Source organism: Ambystoma mexicanum, chromosome 9 (genome assembly GCF_040938575.1).
Source record: "Ambystoma mexicanum isolate Mex_15411 chromosome 9, UKY_AmexF1_1, whole genome shotgun sequence".
Lineage (NCBI taxonomy): Eukaryota > Metazoa > Chordata > Amphibia > Caudata > Ambystomatidae > Ambystoma > Ambystoma mexicanum.
Window position 1 is genome coordinate 898,281,975 of NC_090931.1, and position 20,109 is coordinate 898,302,083.

General features: G+C 44.3%; 1 protein-coding gene across 3 annotated transcripts in view; it reads left to right on the forward strand.

Annotated features, from left to right (window-relative positions):
- The window catches only part of PRMT2 (protein arginine methyltransferase 2), a 921,423-nt gene that overhangs the window by 287,429 nt on the left and 613,885 nt on the right, over positions 1-20,109 (forward strand). The window lies entirely within an intron of this gene.

Genomic DNA, 20,109 nt, shown 5'->3' on the forward strand with positions numbered 1-20,109 from the left:
GTCCCCAATGGCTCTGGGCAGACTCATCGGTGTCTGGCAGAGTCTGCAACCAGTGGCATGTAGTTGTGCTGAAGCTTCTTCTCTGGGACGGTGTTTCTCACTCTGCAGACCTTCTCCCAGCTCTCCTCCCAGCTCTGCGTTCACCCGTCGGCAAGACTGCTGCTTCTCAGAACATCTGTGTGCCCGGTAGCTCTGCTGCTGCTGCCGGCTCTTTGGTGGCTCCCCCATGGTGCCTGCTGTTTCTCTTTTGACCTCACGCCATGCCGGTAGCTAATGCTTGCGAGTGTCAGTTTGGAAGTGCCTGCCTTCTCCAGCACAGTTCGTTGCTGCTGCCTTCTACCTCCGTTCTGCTTCCTTCTTCTCCTACTTTCTGAATGCGGACACCATTTCTAAAAGTCCGTTGAACCCGGGTTTCATTACAACAACTAGTCTGCATGTTTAGCTTGGTGTTTCCTTCAATCCACATGAACTCCTTCTTCCTCTTTGTGGTCTCAATAGTTGAGGCTTTGTGGGAGTTGAAACCATAGATTTTCATGGGACTTCTAAAGGGATATTGTTTAGGATTTTTGTTTAGAACAAAACCATCAGAGAGATGAGATGTTAGATGTGTGTTATGTGTATATGAGGCATGAAGGGCATTCTGCCTATAGTGTTTTGCAGAAAGTGGTTTTTGAGTTTTACAATGGGAGGTGTTACGAATTAGTCAGTTTATGATACATGAAAACACGAGAGCCCGGTCCTGAAGTGCTTATCCTTTAATCTCATATCCTTACTAACTGGCCCCCACATTCCAACATTCTAGACTTCTGCAACCCCCTCCACATTCCACCATGACATTCTACATACATTACAATGTGGGCTACTAGCATATAGCATTTCCTAACAGATAACAACATATAACAATCCCCTCTTATCATATAACTGCATACTTGCATATGAATAACTTTTCACTTACAGGTGTTCAAACATCATATGCATTTTTACTTACAAATTGATGAATTCACAACTACATTTGTTCAATTAATCGATTAGGCTTACGAACCACCCGACAAGGACGGCTTCTCAGCGTCATGTCTCTTGAATCAGAATGATCACAATCAGGTAGAGCAACAGGATTTGAATGAACTGAAACGGTACCTCCACCCTCAAGTTCAGATTGTATCCATGGAATTTGAACATCTACCAAATCCATAAAGACATCATCCAGTACAGAATGATTTGTTAGTTCAACACTACATCTTTCATCATTTTCAGAGTCACTAATAGAGTCCTCTTGAAACATTCTCCTAAAAAATGAAGCATTTCTCGTGACCACAAATTCATCTTCTCCAGCTATTGTGATCATTGGTCCTTTTACGTTTTTTACTCTTAAAACCATGGGCTTATATCTTGAATCAAATTTAGTATGGACTCTTTGTCGCACTAATACAGAATCCCCCACCTGAAATTGGTCATCTTTGGCTTTTCTCTTTCGATCAGTCCATTCTTTAATCTTCATCCTTTTTATTCTGTCACGCTCTCTGATTTCGTCGTCCTCTTCTAACTTATAGTCCTCAAGTTAAGGAAGTCTGATTCAGGGTTTATACCTAATCATTAATTCTGGCGGCGAGTATCCAGTTATTTGATGCATAGTATTCCGATAACTCCGTAGCATCTGTGATACAGCTTGCTGCAGTGATAAATTGTCCACAATTGCCCTTTGCCGAGCTCTTTTCAAATTGAGCATGAACCTCTCAACCATGCCATTCGCTTGCGGCCATAAGGGTATAATTGTTTGATGTTTGAAACCCAAATGAGCCACAAATTTCCCAAATTGATGTCCTTGGAAAGGTGGCACATTATCAGTTTTAACTACTCTAGGAACACCCCACTCGCTGAATAGTTCATCCAAAACTACAGCCACATGATGAAATGCAGTTGACAGTACATGTTTCACCAGCGGGAGTCGAGAATATTCATCTAGGGCCACCAACAGATATCCTCCCTCTTCCAGGGGCCCATAAAAGTCCAAAGCCACTCGATTCCAGGGACCATCAGGCAATGGCACGATCTTAAGAGGAGTTACTTTACTATTTGCAGCAGTCAATTGGCATGCAACACAGTTTTTAGGAATATCTTCAATGATAACATCCATTCACGGAAACCACACTTGATTTCTTAATATCTTCTTGGTTTTTACTACACCACGGTGACCTTCATGTGCCAACATCACAAGGACTTTCCTTAAACTTCTGGGTGCTACAAGTCTATTTCCCCTTAAAAGAATTCCATCATCTGTTGCTTCACCTCTGCTTCCATCTTTGCATCGGATTCTCCTCTCGGATGTCTAGACAAATAATCTGCAGGATTAGCTTCTTTCCTGGGTTTATGTACAATGATATAGTCATACTCTTGCAGTCGTATTCCCCATCTTTCAATACATGAAGGCATCTTGATTCTTGGATTTCCAAACAGTGAGATTAGAGCCTGATGATCCGTAACAAGCGTGAATGGTCTGCCAACCACAAAATGATGACATTTTTCACAAGCCCAAACAGCGGCTAAACTCTCCCTTTCTGCCTGTGAATAAGCTTATTCAATCCTGTTTAGGGCACGACTAACATATGTCACAATAAGCCTTGCACAATCCTTCTTTGGCTCCACTTGTGCTAGAATCGCCCCCAAACCTACAGGGCTGGCATCCACTATGATCTCATTTTCCCACTCCGGGTTAAAATAAGCCAACTGTCGACTGCTGACAAGTTCTTTTTTTATTGACTCAAAATTTTCATTGCATCTTCTATCCCAAGTGAATGTCACTTCCTTTTTCAATAATTGTCTGAGAGGATCCGTTAGTGTTGCAAAATCAGGCACATATCGCGCACAATACCCAGTCATTCCCATAAATGATCTTAATTCAGTTACATCTTTTGGTGGCTTCAAACTAAGAATGATATTCACCTTTTCTGGGTCTCCCTTTATTCCTTGTCTTGAGAATATGTGCCCGAAAAACTTCAGACTTTGCTTATTCATATCACATTTCAAACCATTTAGAGTTAAGCCACTCTTTTGCAAACACTCACATACCTGTTGTAATCCTTCATCATGTTGTTTCTGATGAATTCCGTAGATGAGTATATCATCACTATAATTGAATGCATTTCTTACCGGAGCTATAACTTTCCTTATTGATTCTTGAAATATCTCGGCAGCAGATGAGATGCCAAAACTTAGCCGTTTATATCTAAATAATCCAGTGGTGAATGTTGATATTGTTCTGGACTCCGGGTCAATTTCCAATTGATGATATCCTTGATTCAAATCTAGCTGTGTAAATCTTGTTGCCTGATTAAACTGAATGATCATGTTTTCAATATTAGGACCCAGATGTCTTACCCTTTGTATTGCTCTGTTAGGAATTCTCATGTCTACACACAAACGAAGACGCCCATCAGCCTTTGGAACCACCACCAACGGATATACCCAAGGTGTAGGACCTCCTTCCACTCTTTCAATGATGTTATTTTCAACAAGTTGTTTCAGCTCATGGGACACTTTCGCCTGAAGATGGAACCCTATCCTTCTTAGATGTTGAGGAACTGGGTTAACTTTAGGGTCAATGTGCAGATGTATTGCATCTCCTTTCAGTTTACCCACATCACTGAATAACGTAGGGAATTTCTCCTTCAACTTTTCCAAATTTAGTGTCTCATCCGTCATGGCTTGAATATCATGATTCTGTGATGGCATTCCTTTTATGATCTTTGACTTATCTTAGTTGACGTCAATGATTCTTAGCTTTGTGGCCGTTTTGCAACTCAGGAGACATCTCCCTTCCACAGGACTGCCTATAACATGTATTTCCACGGGTATGCAGATGTCTTTATGAGCCAAGTCACAGTTACATTTTCCTTTCAAGGTTAGCAGTTGTTTTGCTCCCCATTGAAAAATATTAGCTTTTGATGGTTGCAATGAGTCTAGGTGAGCTATTCCCTCATACGCCTTTTCACTCATCACATTCACTGTAGCGCCAGTGTCAACCAAAAATGTTATGTCTTGTTCGCCCAGGTTCACTTTGACTTTTATGGCCACATTCCCTTTTGATGTCTCATATATTAGCTTTACGTATTCTTTGCTGTATCTGTCATATTCTGGGTACTCTCTATATGCATGTTCATGTCTTCTCCTCCTAATAATGGGTTCTCATACGGATCTCCAAATGGCATTCCTTCCTGATTCCGATTTTGGTATAACTCTGAAGTTTGAGTCTGGTCCGGCTCCACTTGTTGTCTTGTTGCTTCTACATTCAGGCTATTCAGAGCCCTAACCAGACCCGGCTGTTGAATCTGCTGAAGTGAACTCGCCCTTGGACTTCCAATTGGTCTAGTCAATTCTTTCTCGGGGTATGCTTGCCCTTTGAAGCTCTTCTGGACGTAATTTCTCAGACTTGGGAATGATTGTGTATCTGCTTTATATTGAGGCACTGATGATATTCTTTCTCTACAGATTGTTTGAAAATGATGTTCTTGCCCACAACGCAGGCACATTTGGCCTAAGGGAGGACACAGACCTTTATGTGGAAACTCAAATCTACATCTGTATCACTGTCTTTCCATCTGGTTTCTACAATTATTGTTCCATACTTCTGGACGAGGTGCAAATCCAGCTGACACGTTTGGATATCTTCTTTGCCACTCCACTGTGCATTTGGGCCCTGATTTATGGCAGCAATGCTGTCTAATCTTTTTGGATTTTCCATATTTGCCGCTTGCGTGCCGACCCTTTCATAAATCCTTGCCAGTTCCAATACTTCTTTTAATGGAAGGGATTTCTTTAGCAAATGTTTTCTAAATTGAGATGATATACACCCTTCGATAATTCTTAATCTGATTGCTTCATCATTATTGAAATGTGTAAAGTCACAATATGTCGCTTTCCACTGAAGGCACAGTGCAAATTGCGCTATGGGTTCATGTGGGCTTTGTGTGCACTGGTTAAAGATGTATCGCTCACAGTACCGATTTGGCGGAACTATGATCTGACTATTTATTGTTGCTACCAAAAGTTGATATGTTTCTTTTTCCTCTGTAGGAATTGTTTTGATGATGGTTTTCATTTCCTTCCCAACTAAATTTATGAAAATGTCCAGTTTATTGACGGCATTTTGGTTTCCAACCGCTCTTAAGAACTCTTCCAATTCATTCAGCCATTCCTGCCATCTCTGTCCTTGATCTTCCTCTGGTTCTAAACTGAAATGGTTTGGTCTGCGCAAATAATTAGTTGGATTTGTGGACATGGCTGTTTCCAATGTGGCCTGAGATGAACTCCCATCTCTGCTTGCATTTTCTGACGACTCTTCTGTGTGATTACTAGCTGTATATTTTTCTTCCTTTAGTTTTCTTTTTCCATTCACCTATTCCCTTGTCATGTATCACTCCATTTTATTTGTCCTCATGCATTCTTTATAAGTTGTTGTCATTTCAGTTTACACTTGCAATCTTATTTGTTATTTCAGTTTATAATTGCAATCTTATTGCTGTATTTGCTTGTTTAACCATCTTGTTTGATTATTATTCTTGGTCATGTGCCTTTATTGCTTTTTTAGTTTTGTAATTGTATTTTTATTGTTGCATCCTCTTGTATGCCTTTGTAATTTAATTATTTTGCCTCTGCTTTATTTCCGTTTCGTTATTTCTTTTTGTAACTTTTTAATACATTTAGCTTTATTTGCTTTGCCGTTTCGTTTGTTTTCATTCGAGTTTCTATGACAGTTTTTTTTAAAAAATATGGCGTTGGCACGTTTCCTGACGCTTTTAGGTACTTTCCTCTAGCGCCTTTCCTATTTCCTGCATACGGCTATCTCATGCATACAGCTGCGTCTCTCCCTCCTCACGCTCGCACCCCAAGTAAGTCTGTTAATCTTTTCAAATAATGCAGCGCTTTTTATCTACGAGTATTGTCCTTCCAATTTGATTCAATTAATTAGTTTAAACGACGGTCACTTTACATTACATGCCATAAGGCATAATATCCCTGCCTGATCACCTTTGGCTTGCCCACCTCGACACCCTCTCCACCAGCTGCTGCAAATATCTTTCTCGGCTTATCTAGCCCTTTGTTTGTATCCGCCTGATTCTAAAATGGCGGGCGCTCGGACCAGGCAATGTATGTTGCCTAGCAACTAGGTGCATTTTCCTAGCACCAATCCGGTCGCAGGCGGAAGACGCCGGCTGCGGCCCTTCCGGAGAAGGCCCGCAGGAAAAGGCCCTGTTTGGCGCATGTAAGGCGCGGCGTTGCCCAATCCTCTGACCTGTCCTGCTAAATTTATGATCACTGCGCTTACTAATGCAGTTATTTGTCTACAGTGTCCACTGCACTTAAGCACTGGATGCTGACTTTTCAAAATGTTACACTTCACTGATTTCCTCGCTCCTCAAGCCTCGCTGGGCATCTGATCAGCCACTCAGCTTCCTTACATTCCAACTATAGCTGTATTTGCCCGAGTTATATCTCTGCCATCATTGACTCCTTCAGAACCAAGACTCCTTGATCACTGCTATCACAACCCTTAAAATTAATCTCAGCACAGTAACACTGCCCATGTGTTGTCTAACTCGAGGACTACCCTCCATCTATATTATGATATCCACACACATCACTAACGTGTATGCCTATAACATCATTTGCCAGTATCTTTCAGTGTATTGACTATGTATGCACGCATGTTCCTTAAAGCTGCCCTATCTTGCTCTACGTTTCCCATTATATATTGCTTAATGTAACTTGGAACTAGGGACTACTCCTAATTTAGTCAACCTCAATCAGACTATTTGGCCCTGATGTGTTACTGCCTGCCCCTAGCGGCCCTGATCAATTGTGTTACTGCCTGCCCCTAGCGGCCCTGATCAACTCTATTACTGCCTGCCCCTAGCGGCCCTGATCAATTGTGTTACTGCCTGCCCCTAGTGGCCCTGATCAATTGTGTTACTGCCTGCCCCTAGCGGCCCTGATCAATTGTGTTAACTGCCTGCCCCTAGCGGCCCAGATCAATTGTGTTAAGTACCTGCCCCTAGCGGCCCTGATCAATTGTGTTACTGCCTACCCCTAGCGGTCCTGATCAACTGTGTTACTGCCTGCCCCTATCAACAGTGTTAGTGCCTGCCTGCACATCTGTTGTCTACAAATGCAGCCCCTTGGGACACACCCCACAGCGCCTATGCACCTCCTTTCCTCATCCTCCATCCTCATCATATCCCTCTCCCTTCTGGCCATCTGCAGGATGCTGCCTGCGCACCCAGACCAGCATGCTCACCCATGCACTACTCCACCTTCTGACCTCATACACTCCACACCATCGTCTGCACTCCAACCCACACTCAACCACCGTACCAATCCGATCGGACATCACCCACTCCACCTCAGGCCCTGTAGACTAAGAACACGCACCAAACTCCTCCTAGCTCTCCCTAGCACTCCACCCTCCACACTCCTTAGGAACAACAGACTCAGCTCTCGCACCCACACATCAGTCACTCAGCCTCACCTTGCTGACCATGCTCACTACCCTAACACCCATCACACTGCACCTATCACGCCCCATCGTCCTACACCCAAACACGCATCCTCCACCTCCAGCACCCCCTTCGCCAACACACACACTCCACCACCAGATTTAAGATGTGCACTCATCAATGTGCGCTCTGTCCATGCTCATGCCCTTGAAATCAATGACCTTATCACCACCCACAATCTTGACATACTTGCCATATCCGAAACCTGGCTCCATGAAGCTTCCAGTACATCCATCCACCTCGCCCTCCCACAAAACTATACCATCCTCAGACAGGACCGTAAGAACTCTAAAGGTGGTGGCGATGTCGCCCTCATCTTTAAAGACACCCTCGACCATGAGAATGTGTAATCAACAATGGGACAATAACGCTGATATTCTCACTGCTAATCTAGCCCTCTCCCCTAACTGCACCATAAAGTTCTTTATCACCTGCAGACCACCAGGATCACCCCCTGACTACCAAAAGCAACTCCCCTAAAACATAGGCAACAACCTCAAAAGCACCACCAAAAGCATCCTTCTAGGGGATATTAACCTTGGCTTATCTGACCCGAAGGACAAAGCAGCCGCAAATTTAACCAAAGAACTATCACACATGGGGTTCAAACACAAAATTACTGCTCCCACTCATAAAAAAAGGCAGATCCATTGACTGGGTAGCTGATCACAAATGCTCATCTGCTATCACCTCCATCTCGGCCCTCCCATGGACGGACCATTACCTCATTCAATTCTCCATTCCCACCACACCCACCCATAAAACCTTAACACATGCCCCCCGCAAAAGTAAGAAGCTCCAAAAAACTCACTGCTTCCAACCTCGTTCCTCTCCTCGATATCCCTGAACTCAAGCCTCCATTTACCCATGACCCTACCTCCCTCGCCAACATCTACTCCAGTGCACTCACTCAAACCATCAAACTCATTGCCCCTCTAGAAGATAAAAAAGGGAAAAAATCTATGCACTGCAACTCTTGGTTCACTGAAGAACTATCTGACCTTCGTACCAAGAAGCGCAAAGCTCTATCAAGATGGCAATCGGCACCTAACCAATCTTCTCTTAACGATTCAAACTGATCTCGTCGACCTACACAAAAGCTGTATTCCACGCTAAATCTGAATCCTATAACCAGCCAGCTCCAAATCAAGAGAAATATTCTCCATATTCAAAGAACTCCCCACACCTGCCTCCAATCCCATCAAGGATGTAGCATGGTGCACAGGCATTCAGTCTGCACTCCTGAATAAAGTCAACACACTCCAAAACAAAATAGTCTCCCAACGCAAAGCTCTCAACCCCCCCACCTGCTCGCCCACACCTCCCACTAACAACTCTCTCGCACAAACACCCCTTTTCGCTTTCAGAGAAGTCTGAGACGGAAGTCAAGGACCTCTTCAAAAAAATCAAACTTTCCACCTTCAAAGGGGATAACTGCCCACCCTCCTTAATCAAAGAGTGCTCAGAACCCCTCACCCCCATCATCACGGCTTTCATCAATGCCTCATTCGCATCTGGAACCGTACCACAATGCCTAAAAGAAGCTTCGGTTCGCCCGCTCCTGAAAAAACCCTCTCTCGATCCTTCCTCCCCTAATAACTATCGCCCCATCACCACCGTCCCCTTCTTCCTCAAAATCCTAGACAAAGCTGCACACAACCAAATCCAACACTACCTGGAAACCAACACCATCCTAGGCAAAAGACAATCAGGTTTCTGCAAAGGCCACAGGACTGAAACTGCCCTTCTAGATCTAAAGAATCAAATTACCAAAATAATGGACACAGGCAAACCTGCTCTCCTCCTACTGCTTGACATCTCTGCAGCATTTGACCTGGTCGACCACAGCATTCTCACATCTCACCTCTTCAAAGCTGCACACGTCTCTCACAAGGCAACCACTTGGATCACATCCTTCCTTGAAGGTAGGGCCATGAAAGTGTACTCAGACCAAGCCAGCACCCCCCCCCCCACCACTATAAGTTGTGGAGTCCCACAAGGGTCTTGCACTGCACCGACCCTTTACAACCTATTCACCAAACCCCTCTTTTACCTACTGGACTCCCTCAACATAGCCTACACAAACTACACCGATGACACGCAAGTTCTCCTCCCCCTTTCCGGAGACTACGACCAAGACTCAGAAGCCCTCCTCAAAATCTAATCCACCATCCAAACCTGGATGGCTATCAATGGTCTCTGCTTAAACGGAGACAAAACCAAAATCATCATCATCCTAGTCCCCAGCGAAACACTAACTAAACTCAGCCCCGATTACTCTCACATGATTATTGACAGTATTAGCATACCTGTCTCCTCTGCCGTCAAGACCTTAGGAGTCTACTTAGATGCCACACTCTCCATGACCAGACAAACCAGCGCCATCGCCTCAGCATCTGCTCTGTCCACCAAACTCATTTATGCCATAAAACCCTACCTTACCACGCCCAACTGCCTCTCTATAGCCAGAGCAACTGTAGATGCCAGATTGGACTACTGCAACACCCTCCTGGCAGGCACATTGACTAAAGTAAGCAGGCTTCAAATAGTGCAAAATAATGCCCTCCGCGCTGCACTGCACATCCCCAAAACTGACCATAGTTCACAGGCCAGAAGACGTGTCCATTGGCTCCCTGTCAAGGAAAGAATCAACTTTAAAATTCTCACTCTCACACACAAGTGCATCAATCACACAGCACCCCCTTACTTATCTGAAACGATAACAAAGAACTCCTCCATCCGTCCTAGAAGAAGCCATCACGCCAACCAACTCCGAGTACCCACTGTAAGAAGAGCCAAAGCCGGCGGCATTGGGTTCCCACACATAGCACCTAAATTCTGGAATGCCCTCCCCAACTCACGCAGAGCGGAACCATCGCTGTACTCCTTTCGCAAATCCCTCAAAACTACACTATTCAACTAACATCCTCCCTCCTTCACCTACACTTGCTCTCATACATCTGCTACGAAATGTGTCCTGTAATGAAAATTGCTTTGTAACCATCTTCCTTCCATTGTAATCAGATTATGTCTTCATGTAACAGCACCACGATGCCTCCGGGCTGACGTGCACTTTAAATAAATTTGAATAAATAAATGCCTTACTGTCCTCTTTATTGTGTAGTTTTCCTCTCATCAGTGTCTGCCTTTCCCTCCTTTGACATTGGCAATTGTCTCTTGTTCTGTTTTCCTTTTTTTTTTGTTTTCGACTTATTGGTCCTCTTTCTCTCCTTTACCAATTTCGTTTCCCCTCGTCGCCATTGTTAGGAATTAGTCAGTTTATGATACATGAATACAGAGAGCCGGGTCCTGAAGTGCTTATCCTTTAATCTCATATCCTTACTAACTGGCCCCCACATTCCAACATTCTAGACTCCCGCAACCCGCTCCACATTCCACCATGACATTCTACTTACATTACAATGAGGGCTACTAGCATATAGCATTTCCTAACAAAAAATTAACAACATACAACAGGAGGGATTTGTATAGTGATAACAAACCATCAAGAATTTAGGAAAAGCTGAGCAGGACAAGGACGCGGTAGTATCCGCCCAAACTCCCCAAGGTGTAAAGTTCGACTCGGCTTCAGCCAAGCAAGATCAATAGTAGAACTCGAAGGAAAAGAAAGAGGAAGAATCTTGAGGGTGGATTAAATGAAGACTCTCAAAACAACAGCCAGGAGCAGAAAACAAAATCTGAAGTCTCTGAAAAAGAAGGTGGCTGCTACCTCAGTTTGTTCGTGCTATTTCAGTACCTAGAGCTAAGAGTGGTCCATCTAACTCAGCTAGAAATCTTAAGGCACAGGAGCTTAAAGTACAGGTCAACAAAGACTCTGGCTGCCTATCTGATTGTTCTAAGACTCGTATTCAGGCTAAACAGTCCAGGCACATTTCCTTGGTGCCCAGCCCAGTACACATGAAAACCAAAGTGGGGATCCAAACGTACTCCCCTCATGTAGCTTTAAGAGTGGCCCGGATATTCCGTCAGGGCAAGAGATCCATAGCTCGGCAGTTAGTTTTAACCGAAGTTGGCTCAAATATGGATGTAGTGTCCTCTCACGCTGAAGTGGGTCTGGGGCATATGGCACTGGGTCTGCGGCGTGGGAAGGCCTGCGCTGATGGTCGCATATGTAGCTGCATTCAAATTGCAAAGCAACCAAGCAGGATCCCCAGTTAAGCATTGGGCCTGGAATCAGCACTATAACAGAAGTAGAGGTTGGCTTTAGGAACACAGTAGTAAAATGCATGGGCTCTGTGTCATCTCAGGGCATTCCAGTCCAAACCATAATGAAGGCGGCAAGATCCAGTGCAGTAAACAATGAGGATTAACCCTCGCAGGTCTTGCGTCCTTTTGCAATCTCGAAATTGTGGGCCAAAAGACTAAGAGGGAGAAAGAATTCTAGGCCCCTGAATAGGAGTGGCATTTTGGCAACTTTCCGCGAGGTGAATGAGCTTTTTCTCTTCTCCTCTTGGGATATTGAATATGTCCGGTTTCCAGATCATAGAAATTGACATATTGTGGAACTTGGGTTAAAGACCAGGGTGGGGGCCAATGCAATCTTGGCTGCCGACCCTGCCCTGCAGAACCAGGGTCTCGAGATATCGGCAGAGCCCTTCCATGACCAAAATAAGCAATCTGGCAAACAAAGTTTCTCAAATAAAGGCTGTGAAACATCCAGATGTCCTCTGTGCCCCAATGGCGCTGCCCATCCTGCCCCAGAGATAAGGGGCTTAGCGATGACGAATGAATCGTCAGGGTTGAAACAGAATGCTTGGTCCCTGGGATCATTTCCCAGGGCTTTCATAAGTTGGGTCTGGCTGAGGAGTTGCTCTAGCCTCTCGGGAATTCCAACTGATTGGATGGGACACTAGGTGCTCCATTTGGAAATAGAGCTAGTAGAGAGGAGATCTTTAATCTCCATGATGTATTTGCCCTCCAAGAGACCTGGTTGGCCTCAAGATTCGATGTGGATGGGTTCACAACCACAGAACAATTGGCACATGGCCAAGGAATAGGTAGACCGGGGACGGGGGGGGGGTCTCCTGTTGCCCTTCCGTAATTCCATCTTCTCCTCAATGGAGGTGGCCAGTAATGAAACTCTGGGGATCTTAGTCATAAAGGCAAATTTAATGACTAAAAGAGCCTCATCAGCACTAGTGATAATTAATATATACTCAAATCCCTCGAGGGGGTGAACTCCTCTCAGAATTTCTCGTGCGGCTGGCTGATGTCTTAATCCAAACTGAGTTGACCAATGGGTCAGTCAGTACCATCCTCATAGGTGACCTAAATTCCCAATGTATTAGAACACTTTTCGGATAAGAAAGAACCTACGTCTAATGGTCAACAGTGGTATGATTTCTTAACGGATTGGAATATGTTTATGACTAATGGAAATATTTTGGAGGATGTTCCCCCCGACCCCGACCTTGTCCAGTGGGGGTGCAGGGCTCAACAATTGATTATCTGTTATTATCAAAAGATCTGTTTGAGAACTGTCTGCATTTTCATGTCGGGCCCTCTGGGTTAAGTGACCACGATATGTTAATTGGGTCCTTTTCTTACGAAATATCAGGTTCTAAAAGTTCATACTTTCCAGCTGTTAGTGTGAATAATGGTAGAAATAGAGTGGTCAAGTTCTGGGGGCGGGGGTGTTCTAGCTTTTAACAAGGGTCTGTCAAGTTTTGTGCTATCCTGTCCAGACTCGGAACTTAAATGTTGCTGTAATCCTTCATCATTTGTTGACATTTTGTGGGATATTAATCCACAGAAAGTAATAGCAGAGCAAGTGGAGCTGACGTGTCCGCACTCATTTGATGAAGAATCATGCACTAAGAAGAGAGAACTTGGGAGAAGGATTTGGAGGTTAAAATATTCAACCGCGAACACAGTAGATTATATCATAGAGAGCAGAATACTAAGGCTGAGATATAGGAATTGGTCTCGGTGGCACAACTTTCTTCGCCTACAAAACGATAAAGAACAGATGCTCAGGGCGGTTGGTAAGGCCATCTCCCAGAGTTTCAGGTAACTGATAAATATGAATGGCCTGAGCCACAGCAACGTTCAGAGCAATATAATCCAGGAATCACTCTGGCAGGATTACATTTCATCTCTACGCTCTGTTATACTTGGTTCAGGGAAATGTTTCTGACAAGGATAGATGGGGGTTGAATTTTACCCAGGACTGTATAAAAGATGTTATAAAGAACTCCTCAGTCTCAAGGGCACCAGGGCCTAATGGGCTAACCAACCAGATCTTAAAATCTGATATTCCCTTGTGGTCACACGTTTTGTTCCATTTATTTAAGGAGGTGATCTGGCTGAGACACCTACCTGAGTCCTGGCGGGGGGCCATAATTGTACCCATATATAAGAAGGGAGATCGGGCTGACCCAAAACACTATCGCCCAATTTCCCTTCTTGATATCGATAGTAAAGTCTTTGCTGGGTTTGTGCTCAGAGAGTTGGAACTTTGAATAAAAAGGAAAGAATCCTATCAAAGCATCAAACTGGATTCCGCCGAGGCCTAGCCACAACATTGAATGCCCTGATCTTGAGCACAGTATCATGCAAATCATTTGTGAAGGGTGGTCCCTCACTGTTTGGGGCCTGGGCCAACTTGTTGCAGGCCTTTGATGCAGTTAGTAGAACTAGTCTCTGTGGCTGAAGTTCAGGCAGTGGGGTCTCCTGGCAATAATAGTAGAGCTCCAGGAGCGCTCCTATTTGAGGGTGAGGCTGGATCTTCCGGGAACTCTATCTGTACCCATTCAGACAGAGAGAGGAGTGAGGCAGGGATGCATAGTGGCTCACTGCCTCTTCAATCTCTATTTAGCCGATCTGGCTGGACATCTGGGAGAGTGTGGTCTGGCAAGCCGAGGGTCGGTTCGGAGAGGCTAAAGTGGGTAGCCTATGCCAACGACATTGTGTTGCTCGATTACACCCCTGTGGGACTCCAGCATTTGCTGGATTCTTTGGCGGATTACGTGAAGTCTAATGATCTCAAGATCAATACCCTTAAGTCAAAAATAGTAGTCTTCAAACGTCCCAGGAGGAAGGAACCTCGCTTTCAGTGGAGGCTAATGGGCCAGGTGATACCAGTGGGTAAGGAGGTTCTTTATTTGGGTTTCAATGTAAGGAGACATGTGAAGGATATTTTGGATGGCAAATTAACCCAATTGGAATGTCAGATGAAGAAAATAAATCGTGGCTTCTGTAAGTTTCCTGTGATTCCCTTGACAAACTTTTATATCGGCATGGTAATCGCTTCCCTCGTTTATGGTTTAGAGGTAAACCCAACTGTTAAAATGCTGGATTGCGATAGGATGGGTTGATTTTGGTCCCAGCCTCGAATTCATTTTATGAAGATGTGAATGTCTTCCTGCAGGAGAATTTCAATCAGTTTTTATGTGATCTCAGGTCCTGTGCTCAGGAAATTTTGCAGACATGTGAATGTGTTGTCACTGACTTGATAAGTAATCCTGTGTATGTTAAAAAGCATCTGAAACTAACGTATTGGATCAGAACCATAGCAGAGGTGCGCAGTTCCACACTATTACAATATGTGTCATTATATGACAAGTTCATCATACAGAGGTGACTTTTTAAGGTTTCATATCAAACTTCTGCCAACTAAGGAGATTATTTTTGTTGACACAAGGATCTTTTTGCTGTCAATTTGTGTAGACGTTGTGGTAACTCAAGAATTGAGTCCTTGAGGCACTTCATGACCGGTTGTTCTGGCACTAGGGATCTGAGGGCAATTTCTTTTTTAAAGATTTGTGGATAAGGAATGGGGCTCGACACAGTCATTCTGGGAGTTTATGAGCTCGGGCCATGAAACCGTGTTGACATGGGAAGTAGTTAATTTCTTAAGAGAGTCTAATTTGGTAAGAAATTATGCTTAGTACTCGGTTTTATAATCCCATTTTATATTTGTTTAAAGTTTAATGTATGTGATGTTAATTATATGTATGTCTTGTATTTGTGAAAAGTCAAATTGTTGACTGTACCACAATAAATACATAGAATGTAGGAATTATGAGGTTTTCTTACTAAGAAAAGGAACAATACTGTGTCCCTCCTGATGGGGTCACCAGCCGTCTCCTCCCACATGATCCTCCCTCAAAATACCACCCCGAGGGTCAGGATCAGGTAGCGGCTGCTGTCCCCTGACCTCATGGGAGGAGATCTTGGTCGGGAATCAGTGATAATTCCACAGGATTCATCACAGGTCCCTCCGCGTCAGAGTACTAGGCAAAAAGGGTAGCGCTAAGATCGCAGGTGCGTAGAGTCATCAGGTGGAGCAGACACAAAGCGATACTGTGCCCCCTGGCAGCAGCAATGTTTTCTGAAGAGCCGCTGTGCTAGGAGATAGATATCAAAGATGAGGAATCTATGGGAGGAAAATCCATCAGAAAGAACATTAGAGAGGTAATGAATTTGTTCTTCTACCTGTTATTATCTGTAACGCTTTCTTTTCTCTCCTATTCCTGCCTCTTCCTTGCATGATGCAGTCTACATGCCTTTGAGCGCCTTAACACACAAAAGCATGCTGCAAAGCCAGACAAGGTCAGGTTTAGATAGCTGCACTACATAGAGGGAGCCACAGTGCTCCGCAGGCTGTTTGCGAAAGCCCATTCCTTTGCCTGTGAGAAGATTATTTACAGAGGCAAGGCATTTGGATAGCCCTGAGTATGCACTTGAGGCTGTAGGTGCCAAACTGAGTGTAGTACTCTGCGCCTGCTTTTTGCATCCTGTCAGTTTCCCTTTGAAGACAGGGGGCCTGATTTACAAAAGCTTTTTTCAATGGGAGAAAAATGCTTTCGTAAATAAGGGCTCGATGCTATTTCCTATTGAGAATCATTTTCATATGCCACTTCATACCAAGCCCCCTCCTGTGCTGCAGTATCCCCCTTGTATTCAAATGTGGTAGCATGTTGACAATGCAATGTGTACTGTAAGGGTGCACAAGTAGACACGGGACACAAAGGTGGTATGCTTGTTGGCATACACTTTTATTGAACTAAAAATAAGGAAAAGAACCCTACCTCTCCCTATACTAAGAGGGGTTTTCCTGCCTCAAACAAAACTAAGGATAATCTCAGAATGTCGCTCAAAAGTAAATAGTCCACTGTCCTGTGTCCCAAACCTATTTCCATTCCTTACACTTCAACAGAACCTATAACTAGATTGTACACTGCTTAAAGTAGGATGACTCCCTCCTTCGGGTTCTTTCAGGCAGTTCATAAATGGTGGGGGAATATCCTTCTTCCCCTAGCCGTCAGTAGGCTTTAATGTGTTGTTCCGTGTGATCAGGGAGGAGGTCTTTCTCTCTCCAGACCTTTTCAGCAGAGTTCAAAGTTCCAAAACAATATTGGCAGGGCGTCTCCATTCCCTGGGCCTTTCTCAGGCTCTCTTTTCCAATAGCCTTATTTGTCAAAGTTCTGGCTTCTGCCAAATAATATATGTCCCTCCATCTGGTCTTCTCGTGACTTGTGCCAAAGGATATCTTCCCCCTGGACTTCTCGTGACTTGTGCCAAAGGATCTCTCCCTCTGTACTTCTCTTGACTTGTGCCAAAGGATCTCTTCCCCTGGACTTCTCGTGTCGTTGTGTGGGTCCCAGACCCTTTCTCATCTCCGTAAGATGGCTTTCTTAAACCTGGTTCGCTAACCTGCCGGGCATTATCTTGTATGTATTACTCTCTTGGTTTCTCAATGTTTGGGTCTCTGACCCCTCTTTCAGCTTTATGTTTTAGTAGGCCCACTTCACTATCCTGACAGGCCTCACTTTGAGTCTCTTTGGGGTGCTCTTTCACCCACTTCCTTCTCAACTGCCTCTCTCTTCAGTTCCACTGCGAAGAGAAAGATGGTACTGCACTTCCACTCAACCACAGCCTCTGGGTTCTCCCTGTGCCTTCCCAGCCCCCTCTGCGTACCTTTGCACTTGGTCCGCGAGGGTTTCCGGTCCTCGGCAACACCGGTAAGCTTCTGTGGCTTCCCCTGGGCTCTCACAGTCTTCCTTCGGCTTTCAGTGGCTCTGCCATGCTGCTTTCTCACCGCGCATCAGGTCTTGGCTGGACCACTCGGCTGGCTTGGCTTCTGCCAAAGGACGCTGGGTTCCCCAGCAACCATTTAGGTCATGGCTCTTCTCTGCCTTCTCTGTCCCTGCCTTCTTGCTCCAGACAGTCGGATCTGCAGCGTGTCCTCTCCTTGTTGCTCCACTCCCCAGCATGAAGCTGCTCTGCAGCAGGACTAACCTTGAGGAGAGTCCTTCATCAGTTTTTATGTCGGACAGTCTTTCTAGCTTCCAATTGCTAGCCTGTTCATACCAGTTCCGTATAGGGCACTTCATTGTCCTGCTCTCCCTTGTGGCAGTACTTTTGGAGTCATCCATATTCACTCTTCCCTATCACAGTATTATCTGCCTGATATACATAAGCGCTATGTATAAGGAAATTAGTAGAAGAAAGAGGAGGTAGAGAGGATGCGGGTGTGGGGGGGTGTCTGAGCCCTATTTTTTCGCTTAGCTAAAATATGTCTACCATCATGATGGTGTGGATACCTTGTTCTCCCTTGACAGTCCTCACTTCCCCCATAGAGGGGATCTCTACCCATGGAATCCTCCCACTGAGTAATACCCCCAGGTGGACTATCGGGTAGTGGCCTTACCTCCCTTGCCCCATGGGAAGGGACACCCACCCCCGGGGGAAGTGACGACATTGTGGGATTCGTCACAGTACATAAGGTACTATATCAGAAGTTCTTTGAGTGTTTAATGTATACTTTATGTTAACAAGACAAACATACACACGATTGCAGTCCAAACAGGCATTATTTATATATTTTAGTCCATTCTCAGTTTGACTTGGTATAATCAAGTGATGAAGTTCCAATTTCCCTTGTCTAAAACCACATTTCATACTGAGGTAGCAACGCAATAAAATCACTGTCGGCAATAGTTTTATTTCATTAAAGTTGTGAATCCGTGTAAGCAGCTATATTAATATATCGAATATCTTCATCATGTATAACAAAATACTTTTAAAGAGTATATTAATTTGAACATCTTTACTTTTCAATTTATCAGCAACATCTCGATAAAAACACACACTAACCTCTGTGGAGTAGTTAATCATAACATCAGAAACCAAATTAAAAAGGAAAAATAACTGTTTTCCTAGTTGTTTCACATAGCCCTCCGGTTCCAAGTATTTAGGTTTCTCTTGTGGCCAGAGTGTCCACTGGCACTCTTCAAGGCCGTGCATTGCCTCTGTCTGTTGAGGAATATTAGATCCACTACTCCAAATTTGGCAATGCGCTTTGGTTTTCTGTACACCAGGAACTCAACTCTTGGTTCTCATTTGTGCCTTAGTGTTGTTTCCACTCGTTTGGGGAGTGATAGAACCACAACTCCCATCAGGTAGTGCACTTAGGCTGTCCCACAACTCCCATCAGGTAGTGCATTTACGCTGTCCCCCAACTCCCATCAGGTAGTGCACCTAGGCTGTCCCCCAACTCCCATCAGGTAGTGCACTTAGGCTGTCAGCTCACCGCACACTGAATTCTTCGTTCTCGTTGGGACTCTGTACTCCTTCCGTTCAATGAGGAGTCATAGAACAACTCCCATCACGCTTCTCACTCTTTCTGCCAGCACACTTCACATTGACATTATAACGATCATGCTCTCCGTCCTTCTATCCAATCTTCTCGGCCTTATTACTCACCTCTCACACGAATCTGCACATCCTCAAATACCCAACAGACACCCATAAGCTGTACTTGCTTTCAGACACAAAGTAGCCTCAGCTGAACGATGTAGATGTGAAGTTGTAAATCTATTTTTCTTATTTTGTAAAGATTGCTGCCGAGTTGCAAAGATTAATTAAAAAAAAAAGAAAATGTAAAGTTTCATTTTGTGGGATGATTTGCATATGTTCATATGGCCTAATGCTATTCTTCAGGGTGCCACCCATGGGTACATGTTGTACAATTATGCCGATACCACTCCTTTAGATTTAAGCAGAATTTAAAAACCTTGTTCATATATTCCATCTTCTTATTCTTTTGCATTAGCATCCCTATGGGATTGAAAGGTCTATCAGATCTCCTCCTTCGGTCTGTTTGTATGTTGGTGATTTTATATTGCGTGAAACCGGCTACACAACAACTGATTACTTTGCAATGGAGGAGTGATACATAGTGGTGGGAGGGCTGTGCGGGGGGGGGGAGTGGGGGGAGGGAGGCGGTAATTGCCAGTATATGGACATCATTTGTCATTGAAATGTTCCTTTTAAGAGCAGGGTTTTTAGTTCTTGCCTGAATCGCAGCAGGGCGTGCCTAGGCTGTCTCATGCTGTGTTAGCTAGCACCTTTGACGGATCTAAATATTATCTGAATGCTATCATGTTTAAAACTGATGCAAAACACTAAGGAAATAGGAATATGCGGGATGAGTTAACATCCTCTATAATAGCTTCAATAAATATTATATTTTATATATACAGAGCATCCAGGATTTCTACACTTGTTACATTCAGAGTACATTCATTAATTG